The sequence below is a fragment of the Diceros bicornis genome, chromosome 30, assembly GCF_020826845.1.
Source record: "Diceros bicornis minor isolate mBicDic1 chromosome 30, mDicBic1.mat.cur, whole genome shotgun sequence".
In the NCBI taxonomy this organism is placed as follows: domain Eukaryota; kingdom Metazoa; phylum Chordata; class Mammalia; order Perissodactyla; family Rhinocerotidae; genus Diceros; species Diceros bicornis.
Genome location: NC_080769.1, coordinates 9820991 through 9845792, shown reverse-complemented (window position 1 = coordinate 9845792; position 24802 = coordinate 9820991). Strand labels below are relative to the sequence as shown.

The window sequence follows — 24802 nt, the reverse complement described above, 5'->3', positions numbered from 1 at the left end:
CTGGGTATGGTAAGACACACAGATATGAAACTGAGTGTCAAGAGGAAGCAGTTTATCATACTCAATAGTTGTCTAGAAACAGGAGTCACAGCAAGCCATGCAGTGGGGTCCACCCAGGGAAGCACTGGGGCTGGTCAGGAGGCAGTGTGAGCAAAGGGGAAAATGCAGCAAAGAGCCTTTTTTGTGGTTTCCACAGAGAGGGAATAGGTGTGGCAGGGTAAGCCGGTTTAAGATTTGCTAGTTTGAATAATTGCAGCAGGCTCTTGGGCACAGGGGCTGTCCCTGGATGTACCTGGCGCTGGGTTGATTAATGCAGGTTGATAGTTGCCCAGAGTTTGAGAGCCCAATAAAGGAGGGGGTTGGGGGTGTAGGCTCTGGACTGTTTGGTTTGCGTATGAGAGGGGTTTTCTTGTGTGAGTTTTCTTTAACAATCTCTAGGAGTTGGTTAACCCTGGGAGGGGCAGACTCTACAGGGTCAGGACGGCCTCCAAGATGTCAAACCATCACACTATAGAAAACTAAAAATGTGGTTAATACACACAATTCACAGGTTCCAGGAATCAGAACATGGATACCTTTGAAGATGATTATCCTGCCTACCACACATCATTCATATTTGTTATATTATTTTTTAATATTTTATTTTCTACTTTTCTGTTTTTAGTTAGTATTATTGTGAACAATATTTTAACAGGATTTAAAGTCCAATGTGAAACAGCAGCTACAGGTTAAATTGTTTTATATTTCTTCCTGTGAGTAATGCAGTGTTTTTATTTCTACAACTTTATTTTTATGCTGCTGTCGTGTGATTTTTCCCATTCTTCAATTTTATAATTATAGTATACATACAGAAAATGGTGTGAGTGTATATGTACTGATAAACAACAGAATGCTGAGCCCCCGGGTACACACCTTCCAGACCAAGAAATAGAAAATTACCTTACCCCTGAGTGTCTCCTTTATTTCTTTTATTATTATTATTATTATTATTATTATTATTATTATTATTATTGCTGAGAGAAGTTAGCCCTGAGCTAATATCTGTTGCAAATCCTGCTTTTTGCTGAGGAAGATTGGCCCTGAGCTAACATCTGTGCCCATCTTCCTCTACTTTACATGTGGGACACCACCACAGCATGGCTTGGTAAGCGGTGTGTAGGTCCACGCCCAGGATCTGAACCTTTGAACCCCGGGCCCCCAAAGCAGAGCATGCAAACTTAACTACAATGCCACCAGGCCAGCCCCTGAGTGCCTCCTTTATAGTGAATCACATTCTTCCATCCAAGAAGAAACCATGGTGTTTGAACATTGTGTTTACCGTTGTATTGATCATGTTTGAAATTCTCTGTATATTATGATTCTTTGACACCTTTGGAGTCTTTGAGCTGGAAAGAGACCGCCCCACCCAGGGCAAACTACTTCTTACAGAGGGTAAACCACTTGCTTCGGAGCATGCCTGTCAGATGCAGACCAACCAATCCAGAGCCCATACTCCAAACACCTCCTTCATCTAACTCTCACACACCAATATTTCCCCTGCCCTAAATTAAGCCAGAGCCAGGTAGCAGACAACTAGGGACACAGCCATTACACCCCAGAGCCCACTGGAATTATTCATACAGGCCAATACTAAGCTGTACCCTGGGCCGGCCCCGTAGCTTAGTGGTTAAGTGCGCGCGCTCCGCTGCTGGTGGCCCGGGTTCAGATCCTGGGCGCACACCGATGCACCACTTCTCCGGCCATGCTGAGGCCGTGACCCACATACAGCAACTAGAAGGATGTGCAACTATGACATACAACTATCTACTGGGGCTTTGGGGGAAAAAATAAATAAATAAATAAAAATTTTAAGCTGTACCCTGATCTGCCTTGCCTTCCCTTGCAGAAACCCCAATAAAGGTCTCCTCTCATTCCTGCTTTTCCCTCCTAATGACTAGGTTCTTGCCCTTGTGGCCCTGTGTTGTGTGTTGCCCCATTTTCTTGGGATTGTGTAACTAATAAACTTTTCATGGTATTAACCTCTCTGTGTCATCACTCAGTCACCTTTATAAACTAAGACCAGGCACTAATCATTTTATGCAGAAAGCAGGGTGAATCGCTGATCTACAGAGGGGCATGGCTCTAGACTGCTCTTGGCTGACTAACTGCCTGTACCAAACAGCAAGCTCTGCCTGTGAGGGTACGGCTGGCTATTGGAGCCCTTGTGCTTTGGCCTTCACTGCCTAGTACAGTGTCAGCCTTGTCCTGTCATGATTTTCCAACTTAAATTGTGACAAGAGAGTGATGCAGATTCTTCCTTAGTATACATAGGAAGACTGGGGTTATGAGATGTCCCCCAATGACACCTTATTGGTGACAGAATGTCCTGTCAGATGAGTGGTCATGGGTGCACCTAGGGCTACGTGGCATAGGCTGAAAGAGGCACAGTGAAGGTTTCTTGGAAAGAGAAGCAAGGAGTGTTACTCTCAGAGTTCATTGAGGGCACTGAGACTGATCCACTGGCCTGGCAATCCTATTAGACCACCTTCAGGAGCCACTATAGAGGGCTTAGGAGCTGGGCATTGAGCCCCAGGCAGTGCTTCTGAAATGGACAATTCTTCTCTTACTGTGGTGGACAAACAAATCCAAGGTAAATAAACTCTCTCATTGATAGGCCATCAGAAATGTCATTGACTCCCTGTCCCCTGAGCATTGCGACGCTGGGCAGATACTCACCCACTTGATTCCAAATTTGGATAGGCCCTTCCCAGTGCTCAGTAGCTAGATGTACCCCCCTCTGAAAACCATGGGTTCCAAAAAGTTTAAATGCTGTTTTAGAGGCACATCTCTCTACTGCTTTGTACCGTTACAATTCACTCCTAGAGGTAGTAGGATAGAGGAGATCCCATCCATGGAGACCATGGCTCAATGTTTAATGAAAAAGGAAAAGTGAGAGAACATTTTGTTCTTGCTTCCCCCAAAACACATGAGAGGGTTCTTAGCTCATGCGAGGTTGTAAATCTCCTGGTTAGTGTACTTGGACGCTCTTGAGTGCCACTGTCTATCAACATGCTAAGAGCATCCTTCTGAAAACCAAATTATCCCAGAATCAGGATTCCACCACCATTATTCCCTTGGATGTAACCCCCAGCCCCTCTGAGGTTGATAGAGACAGCCTAGAAAAGGAGGCCACTGCTCAAAGCGGGGGCCACTCAGGACAGTCAGGAGCTTATCAGGAAAATACCAAAAAAAAAAAAACAGGAAAAAACCAGTCATCTCGGGATAAGACAGGAAAACAAAGGAATGAAAAAAACACTAAAAAAGGCTGTGGATGTAGGTGACTACAAGCATCCCTCCTTCCCCAAAAGGAAACTTGAAATCTTATGTATTGAGAAAATGCCAAGTCTAGCAAATATAATGCTAGTCTTATATTACTTACTGATTTAAAAACAATGACAAACAAACCTCTAGATAATCGGGAAAAAAATAAAGGTTAACTACATAAATTATATATATGTGTGTGTGTTTTTATATAATTTATATATGTATATGTATAATATTTAATATAGATGCATAGTAAATAAATTATTAAATTGTATATAAAGTGTAAATTAAAAGAGATCCATGATTGACCAAAATAAAAATCCAAAATTTATATATTAAAATGTATATACTAATAATTTGTATGTTATATATAATTATGATCTATGTAATACATATGTAACAAAGTTTCTATACTAAATAATGCATGTAACAAATATATAAAAAGTGCACTGATTGGCTTTTGTGCCTCTACAACATAACTTCTAAATTAACATTTGCTAAAATGCACTAATTGACAAATCTTTATAAACTTAATCAATATTACCACTCAAATTACAATTATACCTGGGGATGGCACTGCATTTAAACATTATACTCCCCTATAATTTTTAATAAGTAGCTAAAAATAGAGGAAAAAGTTGTACCTTACTTTAATTGTAGCCATGCTTAAATTTCCCATAGTCATAGTTCCCATTTCCCTAAAATATGCCATCTTGGACATAGATGCCATAATAAGTAAATAAATAATCCATCTCTTGACTGCCTGAGGAACCCCTTGGGTTTAACTGAATAAACAGCAGTGAGAGTTGTGGACTCTGTGGATGGCACTACCGACCATCACACATGATGGAGCACAGTGGAATGTTACTGCTTTCCATCTCTTAACCAGGATGTCCCAGATAAAAAACAAGACTCCAAAAACAATACCCTTGGACAAACTTCAGGCAGTCATCTTGGCTTTCGATGCCCTGGCCAGCAAATGGCCCCATCTTCACATTTGTTATGAACTGTTGGGCCATTGCCTAAAAAGTGTCCATTCAGGGTCAAGAACTCTTGGAATCTCTTGACTCACAGATACTCATATTATAAATCAAAATTACACGTCTCTACATATACTGAGGCCACAATACAAGGCCTTGTCAGGACACTCCTTAGTCTCTTCAGTAAGACAGATGTTAGCAATAGTAACCAAGGCAAATATTTGACTCCTCAAAATACATAATAGTAGTCTTGGAAAAAGCATTCAATAAAACTTTTTTGTGCCTGATAGATCCCAGACAGCCAGTTTAACTGGGAGACATAATGATATCCTCAAACAATCCTTCTAAAATTCAGTTCAACCAATGGACCCCTAAATGGGTCTCTATCTTGCTGTGAGCCTGTTAAATGTTCAATCCCATAAGAGCTGGAGGCAGATCGAGGGTGCATACTCTCCTGGTACCCATCAACAAAAATTATCCCATGAGCCAGGCAGCTGCTCATCCAATATGCGACCCATTTAAGGCTAAACTTCCACAAAAATGTAAAACAAAAAAGCTGTCAAGCACAGCTGCACAGGATTGTGTTGCCTGTTGGTCTTACGACTTCTGGTCTGGGTGCTTTCATTAATTTACAATCTAGAGGCCCAAACCCTTCAAATATGTCACTGTTTCAATCAAACGTGGCAAATGATGACTCTCACAACAACCTAAGTCCCATATCCTAGACAGCATCACCCTGGCCCACAAGCCCACTGTGGGCCATGATATCGCTTCAGATGACATTACCCCAGCCCAAGTCTTTGCCATTGGAGAAGACTTCACACAGTTCATGATGCTCTTGGCCTCCGTCAATTAAGGCACAGTTGGACACAGGACATTTTTGCTATTTTACTATTGATATTAGGGATTCTATTGTGTTTCTGAGCTTGCTGCGTAGCCCATGATCCTAGTATGCTCCCTGCTCTCCGCCAAAACCTACATCCCTGCACTGCCACACCTATGGGGAAATCTGACAGAGGTTATTTCTGTTTGTGCGATTCTAAAAACTAACAAAAATTCCTGCTTTCCTCAGGAGATACCTGACTCATATTAGTCAATACCTTGACTCACTGCAGAGAGGATCACTCTCCTCCGGGTGCCTTTTCCTACTACACTCCTCCAGCTTTCCACCATGACCTCCTGTCCTGCATCTCCAGCCATAAATACACCTTCCCCTTGGTTATACACAAAACCACTAATCATTTCCTATACTTCATTAACTTAGTTCATACCCTCCAACAACATCACTACCAGACTTGCCAGTTTGACTATTGTCAGACTCATACTTTTAACACACTTTATGGCTCCACCAAGATATTGTAAGGTGCTCCAAAAATTTTTCAGATTTTTTCTTGATTAATGCCATACATCATGAAAAAGATGAACATGGGCTGGCTTACAGTGACTCCTTATTCTTCTACCAGTGTTCCTCCTTCTTACTTTCATAATAAAATGTTTTCTATGGTGTTTAGGGAAACCTGTGCCCTCCTCTAAAAATCTCTACTATTATCACTCTACAGTTTCCTTAGTATAATGTCATATGATCAGAGGATCAATTTTATTAATCATGATTTTAATTTGCTGTATGTTATGATATTTCGACCTTTTGGGGGTCAAATTGGCTGGTGATGGCCTTTCCCAGGACTAGCTAATTCCTAAAGAAGTAAGCAATATGCTTGGGCATCTGTCTTTTATGTGTAAACTGAGCAATCCAAAGCCTGCATACACAACCACCTCTTTTAACTCTTGGACACCAAGCCAATATTTCCCCAGCCCTAGATCAACCCAAGACCAGGTACCAGGCAACTTTGGACCTCCCTTTGCCCCAAGAACTGCCAGAATTATTAAAAATTGCCAATCCTAAAGTGTTTATTCTGCCTTGCCTTGCCTTTTTCTGGACACCCCAATAAAGTCTGTGACCCAGGCTTTCACCTCACTCCTGCCTCCTGACCGACTCTTGTGTTCCCACTTTTAGCCCTGCATGGCTTCCCATGACCCTTCTCTTGGGATTGTAAGTAATAAAGTTTTCTTTCAATGGCATTAATCTATTTTTGTCTTCACTCAGTTATCTTTATAAATTAAGATCCAGACACAAATCCACCATTTCTTCAGTTTTCTTCCTAGGTTTTACTACTTATATACATAGCCCATAAGGAGGAAATACCTACCTTAATGTGATTTTTGAACTGTTTATGAAAGCTGTCATTATTGATTTATGCCTTTGTGACTTGATTCATTCCCTTTGTGCGTGTTCAACCTTATTAGTTAATTACAATATTTTCCAAAAGTGGTTGTGAAATGATATCGCATTGTAGTTTTAATTTGCCTTACCATGATTACTGATGGCATGAACAGTATACAATTATGTTGTATATTTGGAGAAATTCCTGCTCATGTATTTTGCTGATTTTTATAATAATTGGTCTTTTTAAAAATAATTTTAAGGCTTTTGTTATACAATGTGAAACTCATCATTTGTGAGTTACATGACTGCAGTAGTTTCCACTTTATGTGTTTTCAGTTTTATGTTTTATTAAGGAAAAGGATTTCTTAATTTGGGCATAGCCAGATTTATTCAACCTTACCTTTATCTTGTTTTAGAAATTTTTTTAACTTTGACATTATAAATATTTTCTACTACCTTCCCTTACAAAATTTTTATAGCTTTTGTTGCAAACGTATGTTCTTAATCCATCTGGGATTGATTTTTGTGTATGCTATCAATATATGTCAAATTTAATTTTTCCTGCGATGCACAAAAAATTTTCACAAGATCATGTATTTAGAAGCTAAAATTTCCCTGCTGATCTGCAGTGTCAAAACAGCCATTGAAAAAATTCCATATTTATTTGGGTGTGTTTCAGGGCTTGATGTTTTCCTTTGGTCAGTTGGTCTAATCTTTGTATGATTACCAATTGTTATATTAACTCTGCCATGTTTCTTAATGCCTGATAGAGCTACTACCTATGCCATTGTTCTCCTTTAGGAGTGTCTTTTCTGTTCTCGGCGTCTTTTTAAAATTTTGAAATTTATTCAGACAGAGAAAAAAAGTTGGTAGACTACTGCAAAGGACTCCAGTATAGCTCTAATTTTTAACATTTTGCTACTTTTTATTTCTCATTCATTCTCTCTCTTTCTCAGTGTCTGATTTTTTTCTCCTGAAGCATTTAAGGGTAAGTTGCATACATCATGCCTTTTTACCCCTTAATATTTTCAGTATGTGTTTCCCAAGAACAAAAATATTATCTGATCTGTAGTCCATATCCCTATTTCATCAGCCGTCCCATGTCCTTTATTGCAAAATGTCCCCTTTAGTCCAGGGTCATGTATTGTTTTTAGCGGTCATTTTTCTTTAATCAATTTCAAGCATTTCCTTACTCTTTCTTTGTCTTTTATGTTTTGGACAATTTTTAAGAATACAGCCATTTCCTTTAGAGAGCATTTGTCAATTAGGGTTTCTTTGAAGTTTCTTCACAGTTAGATTCAGGTTTTGAATTTGGGGTTGAATACCAAAAAAGAGATGTACACTTCAGGGTGTCACATAGAGAGAGGCCTGTGATTTCATTTTTCCCATTGTTGGTAACGTTAATTTTGATCACTTGGTGTAAAGTGGTGCAAATGTCCCGTGTTTGCACTGTGCAGTTCCTGTTTTTCTTTTTGTGATCAGTAAGTTGTGGGGAGATCTGTATATATTTTGCATCAGCTTGTAAGGTTACTCCAAATATAGTAGGTGTACTCTTTCTTAAACATTTTCTGAAACTCTAAATAAATCATTTTAAGGAGAATTGGAGGGTTTTCTGTATTGGACTTTCTAATCCATGAACAGAATATTCCTCCTCATTTATTTAAGTCTTCCTCAAAGGAGTTCAGTGTCTTACAATTTTCTCTCAAAAAGACTGCATATTTTGATTATTCTTAAGCATTTTATAATTTTCTTAATTGTAAATGTTAAACTTGTTAAGTTTGATTTTTCTGATTGTTGATATGTAAAATGCAGTTGATTTTTGTATACTGAATTTTATCTAGTAGCCTTGTTAAATTTTCTTTATTATTTTTTTAAGAATCTTTTGTATTTTCTTCATAGGCAATCGCATTGTCAGTAATTAATGGCAGGGTTTTTTTTCCATTTCAATCCTTAGGTCATTTATATCTTTTTCTTCCTTTACTGACCAAACAAAACCTCCTGTATAATAATGACTAGAAGGAGTAAAAGCAGCATCCTTGTCTTCCTAAAGCTAACAGGATATGCTTTCCATCTTTACCATTCAGTGCATTGGTTGTTGTAGATTTTACAAGGTTAAGGCTTTATCCTCCTTTTCATAGTTTGAGAATTTGCTTTGTGATAAATGCCTACTGAGTTTATTAAATCCTTTCCCCTGATTCCTCTGAGATGATCATATTTGTTCACTGATCTTATTCAAGTACCTAGAACTGTATCTGCTTATGATAGATACCTAATATTTGAGTGAATCAATAAATAAATTTAAAAAAATAAATGTGGTGAGTTAATTGATATCCAATGTTATAGCAACCTTGTAATTCTAGAAAAACTGAACTTAGACATAATGGATTATCTTTTTTTTTTTTTTTTTTTTTTTTTTTTTTTTGTGAGGAGATCAGCCCTGAGCTAACATCCGCCAATCCTCCTCTTTTTTTTTTTTTTTTTTTTTTGCTGAGGAAGACGGCCCTGGGCTAACATCGGTGCCTATCTTCCTCCACTTTATATGGGACGCCGCCACAGCATGGCTTACCAAGCAGTACTTCGGTGCGCGCCCGGGATCCGAACCAGCGAACCCCGGGCCGCCGCAGCGGAGCGCGCGCACTTAACCGCCTGCGCCACCGGGCCGGCCCCGGATTATCTTTTTTTTTTTTATACCTGAATGTATTATATGTACTGATATATTAGAGAAGGTTTTTACAAGTATGTTTGAGTAACTTTGGCAGGTAATATTCTTTTCTTACTCTATTATAGCCTGGTTTTTGTATAAATATAACAGTATCTCCTCTTTTTCTAAACTCTTAAACAATTTCTATACGAGAAGAATTGTTTCTATTTCATAGGTCAAAATTCACTGGCAAAATAATCTGAATCTGCCTTAGTTATTGCCATTGTTACTAGTTTTGTTTTCATATTTAGGAATAATTTAAAAGCAAGAATTAAATTGTTTATATATTTGTAGGACTGCTCAGTTTTCCAGTTTCATCATAAGTCAGTTGAGCAAGTTGTTTTACAGGAAATTTTCTATTTTCAAATTTCTGGTTTCTTATATTTTTAGTATTTGTGGCTTTTGTAATTATATACTTTTGTATCCCCTTTTTCATCTCTACAATCATTGCCTTGTGACTTCTTATTTTTCCTATATTAATCTTGCCAGTATTTATTCAGTTTTGTGAATTAATTTCAAAGAACATTAGTTTTGATTAATCTACTGTATATCTGGTTTGTGTTCTACATTAGTAGGCTTTGGTCCCATAACAAAATATCATGGACTAAATGGCTTAAACAATAGAAATTCATTTTCTGGAGGCTGAATTCCAAGATCTGATGCCAGCAAGGTAGGTTCCTAGTGAGAGCTCTCTTCCTGGCTTATAGATGACTGCCTTCTCTCTGTCCTCACATGGCAGAGAGAAAGCTAGCAACCTCTCTGGAGTCTCTTCTCAGGGCACTAATAACATCATGGGATCCCATTCTCACAACCTCATCTAAACCTAATTACCTCTGAAGGCCCCAGCTCCAAATGCCATTCCTCTGGGAATTAGGGCTTCAAGAGATGAATTTTAGGGGGGACACACTTCAGTCCATTGAATGTTTTATTTTGTTAATTTCTGAATTTTTACTTTCATTCTAGTTTTGTCGTGTTTGCACTACAGGACAACATTTTGCTCACCCATGAACCACGTATATGATGGTGGTCTAATAAAATTAGTACTAGGTAGCCTAGGTGTGTAGTAGGCTATACCATCTAGGTTTGTGTAAGTACACTCTACGATGTTCACATAACGATGAAATTGCCTAATGATGTATTTCTCAAAACTGCCGTAAAGCGATGTATGACTATACTTTGTTATTATTTTTCTACCTCTAAAATGAAATGCATAGCTCATTATTTTTCACACTTTCTTTGTTCCTAATATGTAATCATTTCAGGCTTTCACTATCTTTATATTGCTATAGGTGACTCTCCACCAAAGTTTGGTTAAGTAGTTTTTTTTTTTACTTTTCAATTATAAAATATCTAATTTCTACTATAGTTTGTGCTTTGACAGGTGGGTTGTTTCAAAACGTGTTTCTAAATTTCCAACATATGGTGTTTTTATTATGTTTTTGTTATTGATTCTAACTTATTTGCATTGTGTTTAGGAAATTATATTAATCTTTGGAAATGCTTGGCATATGCTTTCTGGGCCTGTTTGTGCTCAATTTTCATAAGTGTTCCGTGTGAACTTGAAAAGATGTATATTTTATCCTTGCAGTCAGCAGGACTATCTCTGTCTATGGGTCCAACTTGTTTATTGTTTTGTTCAAGTCTTTGATGGCTATTGAATGTTTGTTCCTCCATACTATTCCAGATAGCAGCATATTAAAATATTCCACTCTAATGATGGCTTTTGTAATTCTAATTTCATTTGGTCCATTTCTGTTTGCTATATTTTGACAGCTGCGTTATTAGGTGCATACCATTTTAGAATTGCTGTAGTTTTTTGCTGAATTGAATCTTTAAAACATTATCTGTAAACTTTTTAAGTGTAAGAATGTGCATTCCACTAAAATCTGTTTCATCGGATTTTTATGTAGTGATATAATAGTGTTTTCCTTTTATTTATCATTCTTACTGTGCCATTAGTTTTTAGATTTCTTTTTTAAAAACATCACAGAGGTGAAACTTTTAAAATCAGGATTTTTAATAAACTTTGCGTGATGAAATAAAATTAGGTATCCAGAGAGGTTATAAAAATAGGACAGTGTGTTCCTGTATATCCTTCACTGGGCTACCCCTAGGGTTCACATCTTAGGTAACCACTGTATAATTATTGAAGCCCCAAAATTGACACTGATAAAATACTATTAACTAATCAACAGACATCATTCAAATTTCACAATTTCCCACTCTTGTCCTTTATATGGTCTAGAGTCAATTCAGATTCTTACATTGCATTAATCTTTATAAAATCCATACAAATAATCCTTACTATTTATGGATCATTTAGTTCATTTATATGTAACGTAACTTATAATAAGTTTGAATTTAATTTAGTCATCTTATTTTATGTTTTCCATTGGTCTCATTTGTTTTCTTTCCTTGACTTGAACTTATCAACTGACTTAAACTTACTATAAATTTACAGTAATCTAAATAATGTGTTACTGGCTTATGGACAGACATATAGATTAATGGAATAGAATTGAACTATAAATTTACAGTAATCTAAACAATGTGTTACTGGCTTATGGACAGACATATAGATTAATGGAATAGAATTGAGAGTCCAGAAATAAGCCCTCACATATATACTCAATTGATTTCGGAGAAGGGTGCCAGGGGAATTCAATGGGGAAGGGAAATAATCTTTTCCTCAAATGGTCCTGGGACAACTAGATGTCTACATACAATAGAATACAGTTGGGCCGTTACCTTACACCATGTACAAAAATTAATTCAAAATGGACCAAAGACCAAAATGTAAGACCAAAAAGTATAAAATTGCTAAATAAAAAATAAGGGAAAAGTTTCATGGTATTGTGTTTGCCAATGGCTTCTTAGATGTGATATATAAAGCATCTTGCAGCCAAATAAAATAGATAAATTGGAATTCATCAAAATTAAGAACATTTGTATTTCAAAGGACACTCATCAACATTAAATACTTTTGTAATCCAAAGGATACATTCAAGAAAGAGGAAGACAACCATGGAATGGGAGAAAATATTTGCAATTCATATATGTGATAAGGAACTTATCTACAGAATAAAGAACTCTTACAACTCAACAATAAAAAACCAAATAATCTAATTTTAAAGTGAACAAAGGATTTGAACAGACATTTCTCCATAGAAAATATAGAAATGGTCACAAGCACATGAAAAGATGCTTGACATCACTAGTCACTGGGGAAACACAAATCATTCATGAGATACCATTTCACATCACTGGATGGTTAAAAAATAAAAGACAATAACAAGTGTTAGCAAGGATGTGGAGAAATTGGAACCCTCATACATTGAAGGTGGGATTGTAAACGAGGTAGCCACTTTGGACAAGAGTCTGATAGCTCTTCTAAATGTTAACCATATAGTTGCTGGGGTCAGCTCGGTGGTGCAGCAGTTGAACGTGCGCACTCTGCTTCGGCGGCCCATGGTTCGCAGGTTCGGATCCCGGGCATGCACCAATGCACCGCTTGTCAAGCCATGCTGTGGTCGTGTCCCATATAAAGTGGAGGAAGATGGGCACAGATGTTAGCCCAGGGCCAATCTTCCTCAGCAAAGAAAAAAAAAAAAGAGGATTGGCATCGGATGTTAGCTCAGAACTGATCTTCCTCACGAAGAGAAGCAAAAAAAAAAACATATAGTTGCTATATGTCCCAGCAATTCTACTCCTAGGTATATACCTGTGATAGTTAATTTTACATGTCAATTTGATTGTGTCACAGAAAGACTAGGTATCTGGTAAAATATTATTTCTGGGTTCGACCATGAGATTAGTATTTGAATCAGTAGACTGAGTAAAGCAGGTTGCCCTCTTCAATGTGGGTGGGCATTATCCAATCCGATTTAGGGCCTGAATAGGACAAAAAGGTGGAGGAAAGTTGAATTCTCTTTCTCTGCCTCACTGTTGAGCTGGGATAATGTTCCCCTATCCTTGGTGCTCCTGGCTCTCAAGCACTGAGACATGGATTGTAATCTGTGTCATTGGCTGTCTGGCTTTCAGGCCTTTGAACTACACCATTGGCTTCCTCAGTCTCCAGCTTGGGGACAGCAGGTTGTGTGACTTTTCAGCCTCTACAGTTGCAAGAGTCAGTTCCCTATAATAAATTTCATTATACATATATTTTTATATATTTCATTATATTATTTTCATACGCATAAATGATCTCTCTGATCTTACAATATGGTCCTCTGGAGGACGCTGACTAATACACTACCCAAGAGAAATGAAAATATGTCTGCACAAAAAGGTACACGTGAATTTTCAAAGCAGCATTACTCATAGTATCCACAAAGTGGTAACAACCCAAATGTCCATCAACTGTTGAATAAATAAAATGCAGTATATCCATACAATGGAATATCATTCAGCAGTAAAAAGGAATGATATATGCTACAATACACATGAATCTTGAAAATCATAGTAAGTGAAAACAAACTAGTGACAAAACATTGTATGATTTAATTTACATAAAATGTCTAGAAAATGGAAATCTATAGAGAAAAATAGATTCATGGCTGCTTAGATGTTAAGGGAGCAGAAAATGGGGGTATGACAGCCAAAGGGTGCTTTTGGAGTAATGAAAAGATTGTAAGACTGTGATGGTTGCATAGCTCTGTAAACATACTAAAAAACATTGCATGGTATAGGTTTAAATGGGGAAATTGTATGGCATGTGAATTACTTTTCACTATTGCTGTTCCAAAACACAAACAAAAGGGAAAATCATGAGAGTAGCTACATCATTAGGAGCATAAAAATTTAATGTCTCTGAAGCACCTAGAGCAGTAAGATGCAACAAACATTACGTACCATTATATTTTTACCACTAAATCTTAAAACTTAATATAAAACTATTATAACCAAAAGAGTGTGCTACAGGCATAAGTAAATATTACTGGCACAGAAGAGTCTAGAAACTGGTACAGGTACATATAGGAATTTATTCTTTAATAAAGGTGGAATTTCAAGGGGCCGGCCTCGTGGCGTAGTGGTTAAGTACACATGCTCCGCTGCTAGCGGCCCGGGTTCGGATCCGGCATGCACCGATGCACGGCTTGTCAAGCCATGCTGGGGTGGCGTCCCATATAAAGTAGAGGAAGATGGGCACAGATGTTAGCCCAGGGCCAGTCTTCCTCAGCAAAAAGAGGAGGATTGGCATGGATGTTAGCTCAGGGCTGATCTTCCTCACAAAAGAAAAATAAATAAATAAAGGTGGAATTTCAAATCAGTACTTCAAGGATAGTTTATCAATAAATGATACTACAACAACTGACCATCTTACTGGAGGAAAAAAATAATTGCATCCACTACCCCACACCACATGCCAAAATACATCTTTGAGGATTAAAGATTAAAAAGTCATTAAACATAAAAACTTTTAGAAGAAAATTAGGAAATCTGTCTGTAATCTGGAGTTTGAAGAAAAATTTTAAGCCAAGGCAGGAAACCCAGAAATTATTTTTTAAAACAGACTTTCTTGGCTACATAAAACATATTTTCTACAGCAACAGATGAAACATTGCCATAGCCAAAGAGTTATTAATTCAATAGACGAATGAAACATTTAATAAGGCATATGAACAATTATTGGTAAAACGTGCTAGTAAATCAGGATTTTAAAAGACTTTATTAACTCCACAAAGGCCACTCACTGAAACCCACAGCAAACTTGATTAACAGAGAAACTTTAGAACCATTCCTAGGTTAAGAATGCCTGGTATCAGTGTTAGTTAAAAATTTACTATGGGAGGCCCTGGACCATACGGTAGATCGTAAAAATAAAAAAGAGAAATATATATTTGAAGAAGAAAAAGGAAAATTACAGAAAAAGGTCATTACACTGAAAACGCAAAGGAATTAATGATTAGAGTTTAGCATGTCGTCCAACATAAAGGAAAGGAAAGTAGGAGAAATAAAGGTTAAAGACCGGATTCACTGAATGGAGGAGACAGACCATCTCATGGACTGGCAGGCGTATCATTACTGGAGAATCATTGTAAAGGTTCTAACAGCCTGGAGAGGCAGGTAGAAAAGTTTTTGACGAGCACCTGGTACCTTTAGTCCCCACCACCAGCCTTTCCTTAGTGACGTCTAAACTCCGCGCTCCGCGTGCTCTCGCCCCGCCCCACCCCCGTATGGCCACCTCCCCGCCGCCCCGTAGCCCCGCCCACTGACCTGCTTCTATCCTCAACCCAGCGGCTGGGCTTGTTTCCGGCCCCCAGCCCCCGCGCGGAGCCGACCCCACCTATCCGCACCCACGCGGGGAGAACTGCAATTTCTGGACCTGAAATGGTCGCACGTGATTGGCAGCCCGAGCCCTGGAGCCCCGCCCTTCACGACCCGAGCGAGGAAGCGGAAGTGGCGTCATTGGTTCGCGTGGTGTTTTTGTCCGGTGAGGCCGCACATCTTGGAGAGATTCTCCTTGGTCCACGTGTGGTGACCCCGTCCCTGGTGAGGCCCGCGTGCAGGGAGCGCCCTGGGAGGCAGGAGGGCGGTAAAGGACAGGTGTGGCCGGGACCCCGAGGGGCCTCCTTAGAGAGGCCGGGCCCCTCCGCTCGCGTCCGCCCGGCCGCTGTCCCCGCGCGGAGCCGGGGCGGGAAGGGCGCGTGTGCGGGGGGTTTTCATCCCCTGGGCTCCCCTGTTCAGAAGCCTCCGAAGTAACCTCGGGACTTTTCTCCAGAAGGAGAATTTCCGCTGCTCGAGTCCCGTTGCTGAGGCCCCGCGCGCTCCGGTTCTCACGGACCTGGCGACCCCGTCGTGTTCCCGTGAGTCCGGGGGAAAGTTGGCTCAGGGGCCTCTTCTGCTTTTCCTGTGCGAACGAATGTGTCGTCTGAGAATTTGTCTATACCTTTGCTTATTCTTGTCTTTTGAACGTTACATAAAGGTAGAAATATAAGATGCTTTTTTAGATGTCAAGGGTGTGCGTATTTCTGTATATAAATATAAACGTATGTGGACCACAAGTCTTTCTTCTGAAGAGAATCAAGACTACTCAGCTATCTCGTCGTCTGAACTTCCTAGGCCCGTACATCGCCACGAAAGTTCAGAAGGGGGGCCTCCTGGAGAAAAAGATGGAGACTGTATGACACTAGTTGTAGAATAATTGAGTTTACCATTAACAGGAATTTAGACTGTGTTTTTTCCCCATGTTTTTCTTTCGTAAAGTCTTAAACCTACGGAAAATTTGAACATCCAATACAGTGAATGTTCACTGTAGTACATTCATCTATTTTTTGAATTTTGTGTGTTTGCTTTTTCCATAGGTGAATAAATGCATTTTATGCTGAACTCTCTGTGAGTAATAAGATAAGGATACTATAAAAATAGTGTTTATGATATTTAACCTTTAGTCACGTGGTAATGCATATTCTAAAGATAAGGACGTTATCCTACTAAAAGCACAATACTGTTGTTCCACCCGAGAAAGTTAAAGATCATGATGTCATCTCCTACCTACTCTGTGTAAAAACTAAACTTCTCCACTTTGTTCCAAATTATGTTTTTGGTTATTTTTGGATCTAAGATCCTATCAAGGTTTATATATGACAATTGTTTATGTCTTTTAGTCTTTGTATTAGATCGGTTGATGGTGTTTGTCCAATATATTGACTTTTTGAAGAGTTCTTTTAGCAAGTCACACATTTTGATATTTCTGACTTTATTTTCATGGTGTGTTTAAATGTTTCCTCCATTTCTTGTATTTTCTGTTAACTGGTAGTTGGATCTAGAGCAGAGGTTGGCAAACTTTTTGTCTGAAAAGGTCCAGATAGTAAGTACTTGATACTCTGCAGGCAGTAAGGTGTCAGCATCACTCAGCTCTGCCTTTGTGGTGGGCAGGCAGCCATAGACCTAAGTAAACAATAGGGCATAGCTGTGTTCCCACAAAGCTTTATTTACACAAGCTTTATTTACACACAAGCGTCTGACCAAAGTGTGCCAACTCTTGGTGTAGAGGCTTCAAAAGATCATTTCAGAATATTTTGTAGGTGATGTGTACGTGAAATTGCATTCCATAGGGAGGACAGAAATGTATGCCATCCCTCAGTTAGTGATGCCAACTTTAATTACTGGCGTAAGGTAGTGATCAGCAGAGTGCTCTGTTATAAAGGTAGACTTTTCCTTGTGAATAAAAAAGTCCCATGTGGGGTGATATTCTGCAACTCAGAATATCTTGTTCCCCAACAACCTTTCTAGCCATTATCTTAACATCTGTTAATCACCTGCAGTGAATAATCATCTGGATATCTGGATATGTTGTCTCACATTTGTGGGGGTGTATTTTCAGGGTAAGCTGCTCAGGTTGGTTTTCTAGGTCAAAGGGCAAATATACATTTGCTTTTGCTGGATATTATAAGTTTCCTTCCATAGGTTTTGTGCCATTTGTAGTTTCTGAATCAACATTTTAAAAACATGTCTAAGAATTGTGGCGAAACGTAAGGAACAAATTTTAGTTCTAACTTCAAGAACTTGTTTTCAAAAAGAATATCCTGTCCACTGTCATGCTGAGTAAAAATACTCAAATGCATTTTCAAAAGTCCTATCTTTTTGTTTATATTTTTCACAGACATTTTATGTGAGTCTTATTTAAGTTTTGTTTGTAATTCTATTTTGTGTTCGTTTTATTTGTTTATATTATATTGTAATATGTTTGTGGGTAATGGCATTTGTCTGACGGTCCACAAATGGTCATTGAATTCCTTTAATGAGCTAGGAACTGTGCCAGGGACAGTGGAGAAAAGCCATCCAAAAGGACATAGTGCTGCCACCATGGGGCTTTCAGTCTATCTGGGAATACAGAGATTAAATGAATACTGGCAAGTTTGTGATACGGACATCATAATGGCTTGATATGAGATGGTAATATTTATTGGAAGGGATTGATACTTAAGTTGTGAAGCAAAGCCTGAGTAGGATTGACCTAGTCATGTTGTCAAGCTATTGTGAGGATTTGTAGAGTGGGTGAGAACATTTCAGGTGAAGGGAACTTGATGAGTAAAATCCAGCATAGTTGAGACCTTGGTATATTTCTGAAACAGAGGAAAGAAGGTTGGCAGAAGCAGAACAGACAGAGTGGTGGGAGATAGAGTGGAGAGCAGGGCCAGGACCAGGGGAATGAGGTGCTCTGGACAATATTCTAAGGCCCTAGAAACTTGTGAGATGTTTTAGCAGGAGACTAATTTGAATCCATTGCAACTTAAATAGAACCCACTAACGCCTGCTTTGGGAATGGACTTCAGGAAACATGAAAGTGAAAGCATGAAATCAAGATAGAATCTTATGATTAATAAGTTTTTAAATGCCATCATGGAACCTAGATATTGATGATTGTTATGGAAAAGAAAATAAATGAAATGATTTGAGAGTTTTCTAGAAGGTAAAAGTGAAAGAATCGAGGCATTTCTTGTATCTGTTCATTTACTAGAAGTTATATCCCCACTTAATGAATGTTTGAGTGCTGGATTAGTGCCTAGTGAAAAAATTCAACCCAGGGCTATTCTTAGGAAAGTTGTAAACTACTGGAGGCAAACATCTTTCCAAGAAAGTGAATGTATTGTTACAAATTGATTAAGGTACTGGAGCTAAAATAGAGGACAATATTATCTTCTCTCTCTTTATTTGGGAGTAGGTGAAGATAAGAAAGAGAGTTGATAAATATTTGTCGTAAAAAGACAAGATAGAGGGGTTAGCCATGTTGGAAGGGATGGGGAGTGGGAGATCGGGAAAGCGTTCTGTATTTGGTTGATTACATTTCTGGGGTGGGAGAGGGGAGAACATCAGGAGTTCCTCCCAAATTTGACAGTAGAGACCTTTTATTTGCTTGGGATAAATGCTGAGGGAGCATCCTAGTCTTTAGTGTATATCTGACAGGAAAAATAAGTGGTAATCTGTTCAAATGCTGTGAATCAGGAGAAAAGTATGAATGTGTTTTAATTTTATGAGGAATAAATTCATTCAGGGAATTAATCAGGATCTAAGTAATTCACCTATGTTATTATTAATCATAGCTAATGTTTACATTAATACACATATAGTGGATTTGTAGTCCACTTGAGATTCCTTCTCCTACTTAGATTAGGCCTCTGATTCTCTGACTGAACATCCAGAGTAACCCCTCCTGTTTGACTTTTTATAGATACTGGTGCATCTGGGGGCTAGAATCACTCCACAGGTAAAGAACGAGCGGACTCCCCAGACAATGAGGGTGACTAGAAAGCACTGAAAGCTCCATGTGTGTTGGTAATATCCGTGTTACCGTCTCTGTTTGCCACTTGAGTGTCCCGATGAGCTAGCTGCACCATAGTGAAACAATTGGTGAGGATTCTGAAGATAATGTTGATGAGGATGAGGTACTGTGATTCCGTGAATGTCTTTCCTCAATTGGCAAGGAACTCAGCTTTTTCCTCAAGTCCAAAGACTAGACTGAACATATCCCCAAATCTCCTTTTTATTCACTTGTCTGCAGGGACCACTGTTGTTCTCGATTGTGTGAGTCTGCTTGAAATCAGGAGACAGAAATCACACTGTAATTAGAAAAAGAGAAGTGTAACATAAGGATATAAACAGAATTCCAACATATATCCTAGAGTTGATGGAGAGTCCCTAAGGAAAGCCAAACTAGTAGGAGGGCCCTCTCCCCAAGGCTTGACTTCGGACCTTGTTGGAGAAGATATCATGGTAGCCCACTGGATGGTGAAGTTCACAAGGTTGCCAGAACCAGAGGTAGTCAACAGTCAGTGGGCAAGCAGTAAGCAACTCCCTAGATGCAGACAAGTCCTGAGTGATGGGTAGGTGGAGGGAGGGAATTGGGTGCCAGTATTTGTGCAAGACCTAGAGCACTAAGTATCCATATAAGGAGGCCATGGGAAGCAACTGACTGGTGTGCAGAGAAGCCGAGGCTGGTGGATGAGTGCACGGAAGAAGACAGTGTTCCTCCCACCCTCACATTCTTAGCGTAATTAAATATATTTCTGAAAACTGAGATATATTCTGTTATGAACATTTAGTTAGCTATAATGTAGGTATACTTGAAGAGTGGTGTGAAGGATCTCTGTTGTCTGTTTATCATCAACCAGTAGGTGCCTTCAATGAGCCAGGATCTCTCCCACTCTGTACTGGCAAACATTGGCATCCAAAACAGACATAATGCTGCCCATGAGATGCAAAAAAACCTCTCCAAAAGAAGCTCATCCTGATGTCAGACAACATTAATACAGCTGATGTCAAAAAGCGTTAGTAAAGCTACAGAGGTCATTATGGTAAAAGATTCTGTTTCTCCAGAAATATAAAAATTTAAATGTGTATCCACTCAATATATTGTTGTAAATATATAAAGCTTTGCTTGACAGAATTAGAAGAAGAAATAGATAAGTCCACAGTTCTAGTGGGAGATTTTAATATATTTTGCTCATAGTGTTAAACTAAACAGTAGAGGAAAAATCAAGTAGGATATCCTTTGGAAATGCTACGTAAACTGCCTAGTGTACGCATATAGAATAGTGTGTCTACTGACTGATGGAACTCAGAAATTGCTCATCTGAGAGCAAGGAGGAAGGAATGCACTGGAAGGAACAAGAAGGCTTTGTAGGGAGATAAATATGTTCTGTATCTTGTTTAGGCTGGTGATTACATGAGAATATGCAACTGTCAAAACTTGTCCACTACATACTTAAGATATGTATTTAATTGTAAATTAGTTATATCTCAGTTACAAAATAAAAAGAAAAGGAAAACATTCTATGTAGGCACCACCTGACTGAATACATTGGTGGGCATCTTCAGCCCAAGGACCCCTAGTTTGAGACCCCTGGTAGTAAGTACAATTATAGTGTGAGTCTAGACACAAGATTTTTGTGACCATGTGTATTTCTGGGTTTTAGTCTTCTGAACTGTAGAATAAGGGCTGTAGGGCTGTGAGGGTGATATTATTGGTTCAGATAAAGAAGTTCGGAATTTTCAGTGGTTGGCATCCTTCAAATACTATTTTGTAGATTCAAATACCATTTGGCCTGTTGGTTTGTGTTTGATTTATTAAAGGTTATTTTTTTTAATCGAGGTCACATTAGTTTATAACACAAATTTCAGGTGTACATCATTGTATTTCAAGTATTGTATAGACTGCATTGTGTTCACCACCAAAAGTCTAGTTGCTATCCATCACCATACACATGTGCTCCTTTATTCCTTTCACCCTCCCCTCACCCCTTTTCCCCTCTGGTAATGACCAATCTGTTCTCTGTATGCGTTATGTTTGTTTATCTTCCACACATAAGTGAAGTCATAGGGTAATCATCTTTCTCCCTCTGACTTATTTCACTTAGCATAATCCCCTTAAGGTTCATTTGCCTAGTTGCAAGTGGCAAGATTTCGTCTTTTTTATGTCTGAGTAGTATTCCATTGTCTATGTATGCACCACTTCTTCTTTATCCAGTCATCTGTTGATGGGCACTTAGGTTGCTTCCAAATGTTGGCTATTGTGTATGATGCTGCAGTGAACATAGAAATGCATGTATCTTTTCAAATTACTGTTTTGTGTTTGGATAAATAACCGTAAGTGGAATAGCTGGATCATATGATATTTCTATTTTTAATTTTTGAGGAATCTCCATACAATTTTCTATAGTGGCTGCTCCAATTCACATTCCCATCAGCAGTCTACAAGGATTCCTTTTTCTCCACATCCGCTCCAAAACTTATTATATCTTCTCTTTTTATTAATAGCCATTCTGACGGGCGTGAGGTGGTATGTCATTGTAGTTTTGACTTCCGTTTCCCCAGTAATTAGTAATGTTAAACATCTTTTCATGTGCCCCTTGGCCATCGGTATATCTTCTTTGGAAAATGTTCATATCCTCTGCCAATTTTTTAAAAATTATTTTATTAAAGTCATATTCATTTATAACTAAATTTCAAGTGTACATTATTATATTTCAGCTTCTGTATAGATTGCATTGTATTCACCACCAACAGTCTAGTTATCATCGGTTACTGTACATTTGTGCCCCTTTACCCCTTTTGCCTTCTCCCCACCCTTTTCCCCTCTGGTAACCACTGATCTGTTCTCCTTATTCACGTTTGTTTATCTTCCACATATGAGTGAAATCATATGGTGTTTGTCTTTCTCTGTCTGGCTTATTTTGCATAGCACAATACCTGCAAGGTCCATCCATGTTGTCACAAATGGCAGAATGTTGTAGTTTCTTATGGCTGAGTAGTATTCCATTGTGTCATTGTAGTTTTGGTTTGCATTTCCCTAATGATTAGTGCTGTTAAACATCTTTTCGTGTACCTGTTGGCCATCTGTGTATCTTCTTTAGAAAAATGTCTGTTCATACCCTCTGCCCACTTTTTGATTGAGTTCTTCATTTTTTTGTCATTGGGTTGTATGGGTTCTTTATATATTTTAGTTCTTTATATATATAACCCCTTCTTGAATATATGATTTGCAAATATTTTCTCTGCGTTGGTGGGTTGTCTTTTCATTTTGTTGATGGTTTCTTTTGCCTTGCAGAAGCTTTTTAGTTCGATATAGTCTCATTGGTTTATTTTTTATTATGTTTCCCTTCCGTGGGTAGACATGGTATTCGAAATGATACTGCTAAGACCGATGTCAAAGAGTGTACTGTCTATGTTTTCTTCTGGGTATTTTGTGGTTTCAGGTCTTAACATTTAAGTCTTTAATCCATTTTCAGTTAATTATTGTGTATGGTGTAAGATAATGGTTTGCATGTGGCTTTCCAGTTTTTCCAACATCATTTATTGAAGAGACTTCCCTTTCTCCATTGTGTATTCTTAGCTCCTTTGTTGAAGATAAGCTGTCCATAGATGTGTGGTTTTATTGCTGGGCTCTCGTTTCTGTTCTGTTGATCTGTGTGTCTCTTTTTCTGCCAGTAGCACGCTGTTTTGATTGCTATAAGTTCGTAGTATATTTTGAAATTAGGGAGTGTAATACCTCCAGCTTTGTGCTTTTTTCTCAGGATTGCTTTGGCTATTCGCGTTCTTTTGTTTTTCCATATACGTTTTAGGACTTTTTGTTCTGTTTCTGTGAAGAATGTCATTGGGAATGTATTGGGATTCCTTAGGTGATATGGACATTTTAACTATGTTAATTTTTCCACTCCACAAGCACGGAATATCTTTCCATTTCTTTATGTCTTATTCAGTTTCTTTCAAGAATGTCTTACAGTTTTCATTGTACAGGTTTTTCATGTCATTGGTTAAATTTATTCCTAGGTAATTTCTTTGTTGTGATTGTAGATTGGATTGTAGTCTTCATTCTCTTTCTGCTGGTTGGTTGTTATTATATACCAGTGCAACTGATTTTTGTGTGTGTGTGTGAGGAGATCAGCCCTGTGCTAACATCTGCCAATCCTCCTCTTTTTTTGCTGAGGAAGACTGGCCCTGGGTTAACATCCATGCCCATATTCCTCCACTTTATATGGGACGCCGCCACAGCATGACTCGCCAAGCAGTGCGTCGGTGCGCGCCCAGGATCTGAACTGGTGAACTCCGGGCCACCGCAGCGGAGCGCATGCATTTAACCGCTTGCGCCACTGGGCTGGCCCTAATGCAACTGATTTTTTATGTTGTTTTTTTGTTTTGTTTTTTTGTGTGTGTGAGGAAGATCAGCCCTGAGCTAACATCTATTGCTAATCTTCCTCCTTTCCTCCCCCCCCCAAAGCCCCAGTAGATAGTTGTATGTCATAGCTGCACATCCTTCTAGTTGCTGTATGTGGGACGCGGCCTCAGCATGGCCAGAGAAGCGGTGTGTCAGTGCGCGCCCGGGATCTGAACCCGGGCTGCCAGTAGCGGAGCGCATGCACTTAACCGCTAAGCCACGGGGTCGGCCCTATGTTGATTTTGTACCCTGTAAATTTACTGTATTTGTTTCTTATTTCTAATAGTTTTTTTTTGGTGGATTCTGTAAGGTTTATATGTATGTGGAATCGTATCATCTGCAAATAATGTCAGTTTTACTGTTTCATTTCGTGTTTGGATCCTGTCTTTTTATTTTTATTGCCTGATGGCTGTGGCTAGGACTTTGAATACTATCTTGAATAAGAGTGGTGAGAGAGGGCGTTCTTCTCTTTTTCCTGTTCATCAAAGAGTAGGTTTGTTTTTCTGCAATAAGTATGACGATGGCTGTCGGTTTGTGGTATGTAGCCTTTATTATCTTGAGGTACTTTCCTTCTATACCCATTTTATTGAGAGTTTTCATCATAAATCGATGTTGAATCTTGTCAGATGATTTCTTTGCATCTGTTGAGATGATCGTTTGATTTTTATTCTTCACTTTGTTAATGTGGTGTATCACGTTGATTTGCGGGTGTTGAACCATCCCTGCATCCCTGACACAAATCCCACTTGGTTGTGCTGTATGATCCTTTTAATGTGTTGTTCTTTTCAATTGGCTTCTATTTTGTTGAGGATTTTTATGTGAACGTTCATCAGCAATATTGGCCTGATTTTCCTTTTTTATGTTGTCCTTGTCTGGTTTGGTATCAGGATAATGTTGGCCTCATAGAATGAGTTAGGAAGCATCACATGTTCTTCAAT

At 38.7% G+C, this 24802-nt stretch overlaps 1 protein-coding gene across 3 annotated transcripts in view; it reads left to right on the top strand.

The window, feature by feature from the left end:
- The first annotated feature begins 15651 nt into the window (after positions 1-15651).
- LOC131394410 (zinc finger protein 266-like) overlaps positions 15652-24802 on the top strand; it is a 194388-nt gene continuing 185237 nt past the window's right edge. Inside the window, exon 1 of one of the 3 annotated variants that reach the window (XM_058525769.1) lies at positions 15652-15700. The gene's annotated coding sequence lies outside the window, so the exon portion shown is untranslated. Of the gene's footprint in view, positions 15701-15957; positions 16015-24802 lie in introns of those variants that run through there. The other 2 variants (XM_058525768.1, XM_058525772.1) reach the window with 2 other exon arrangements.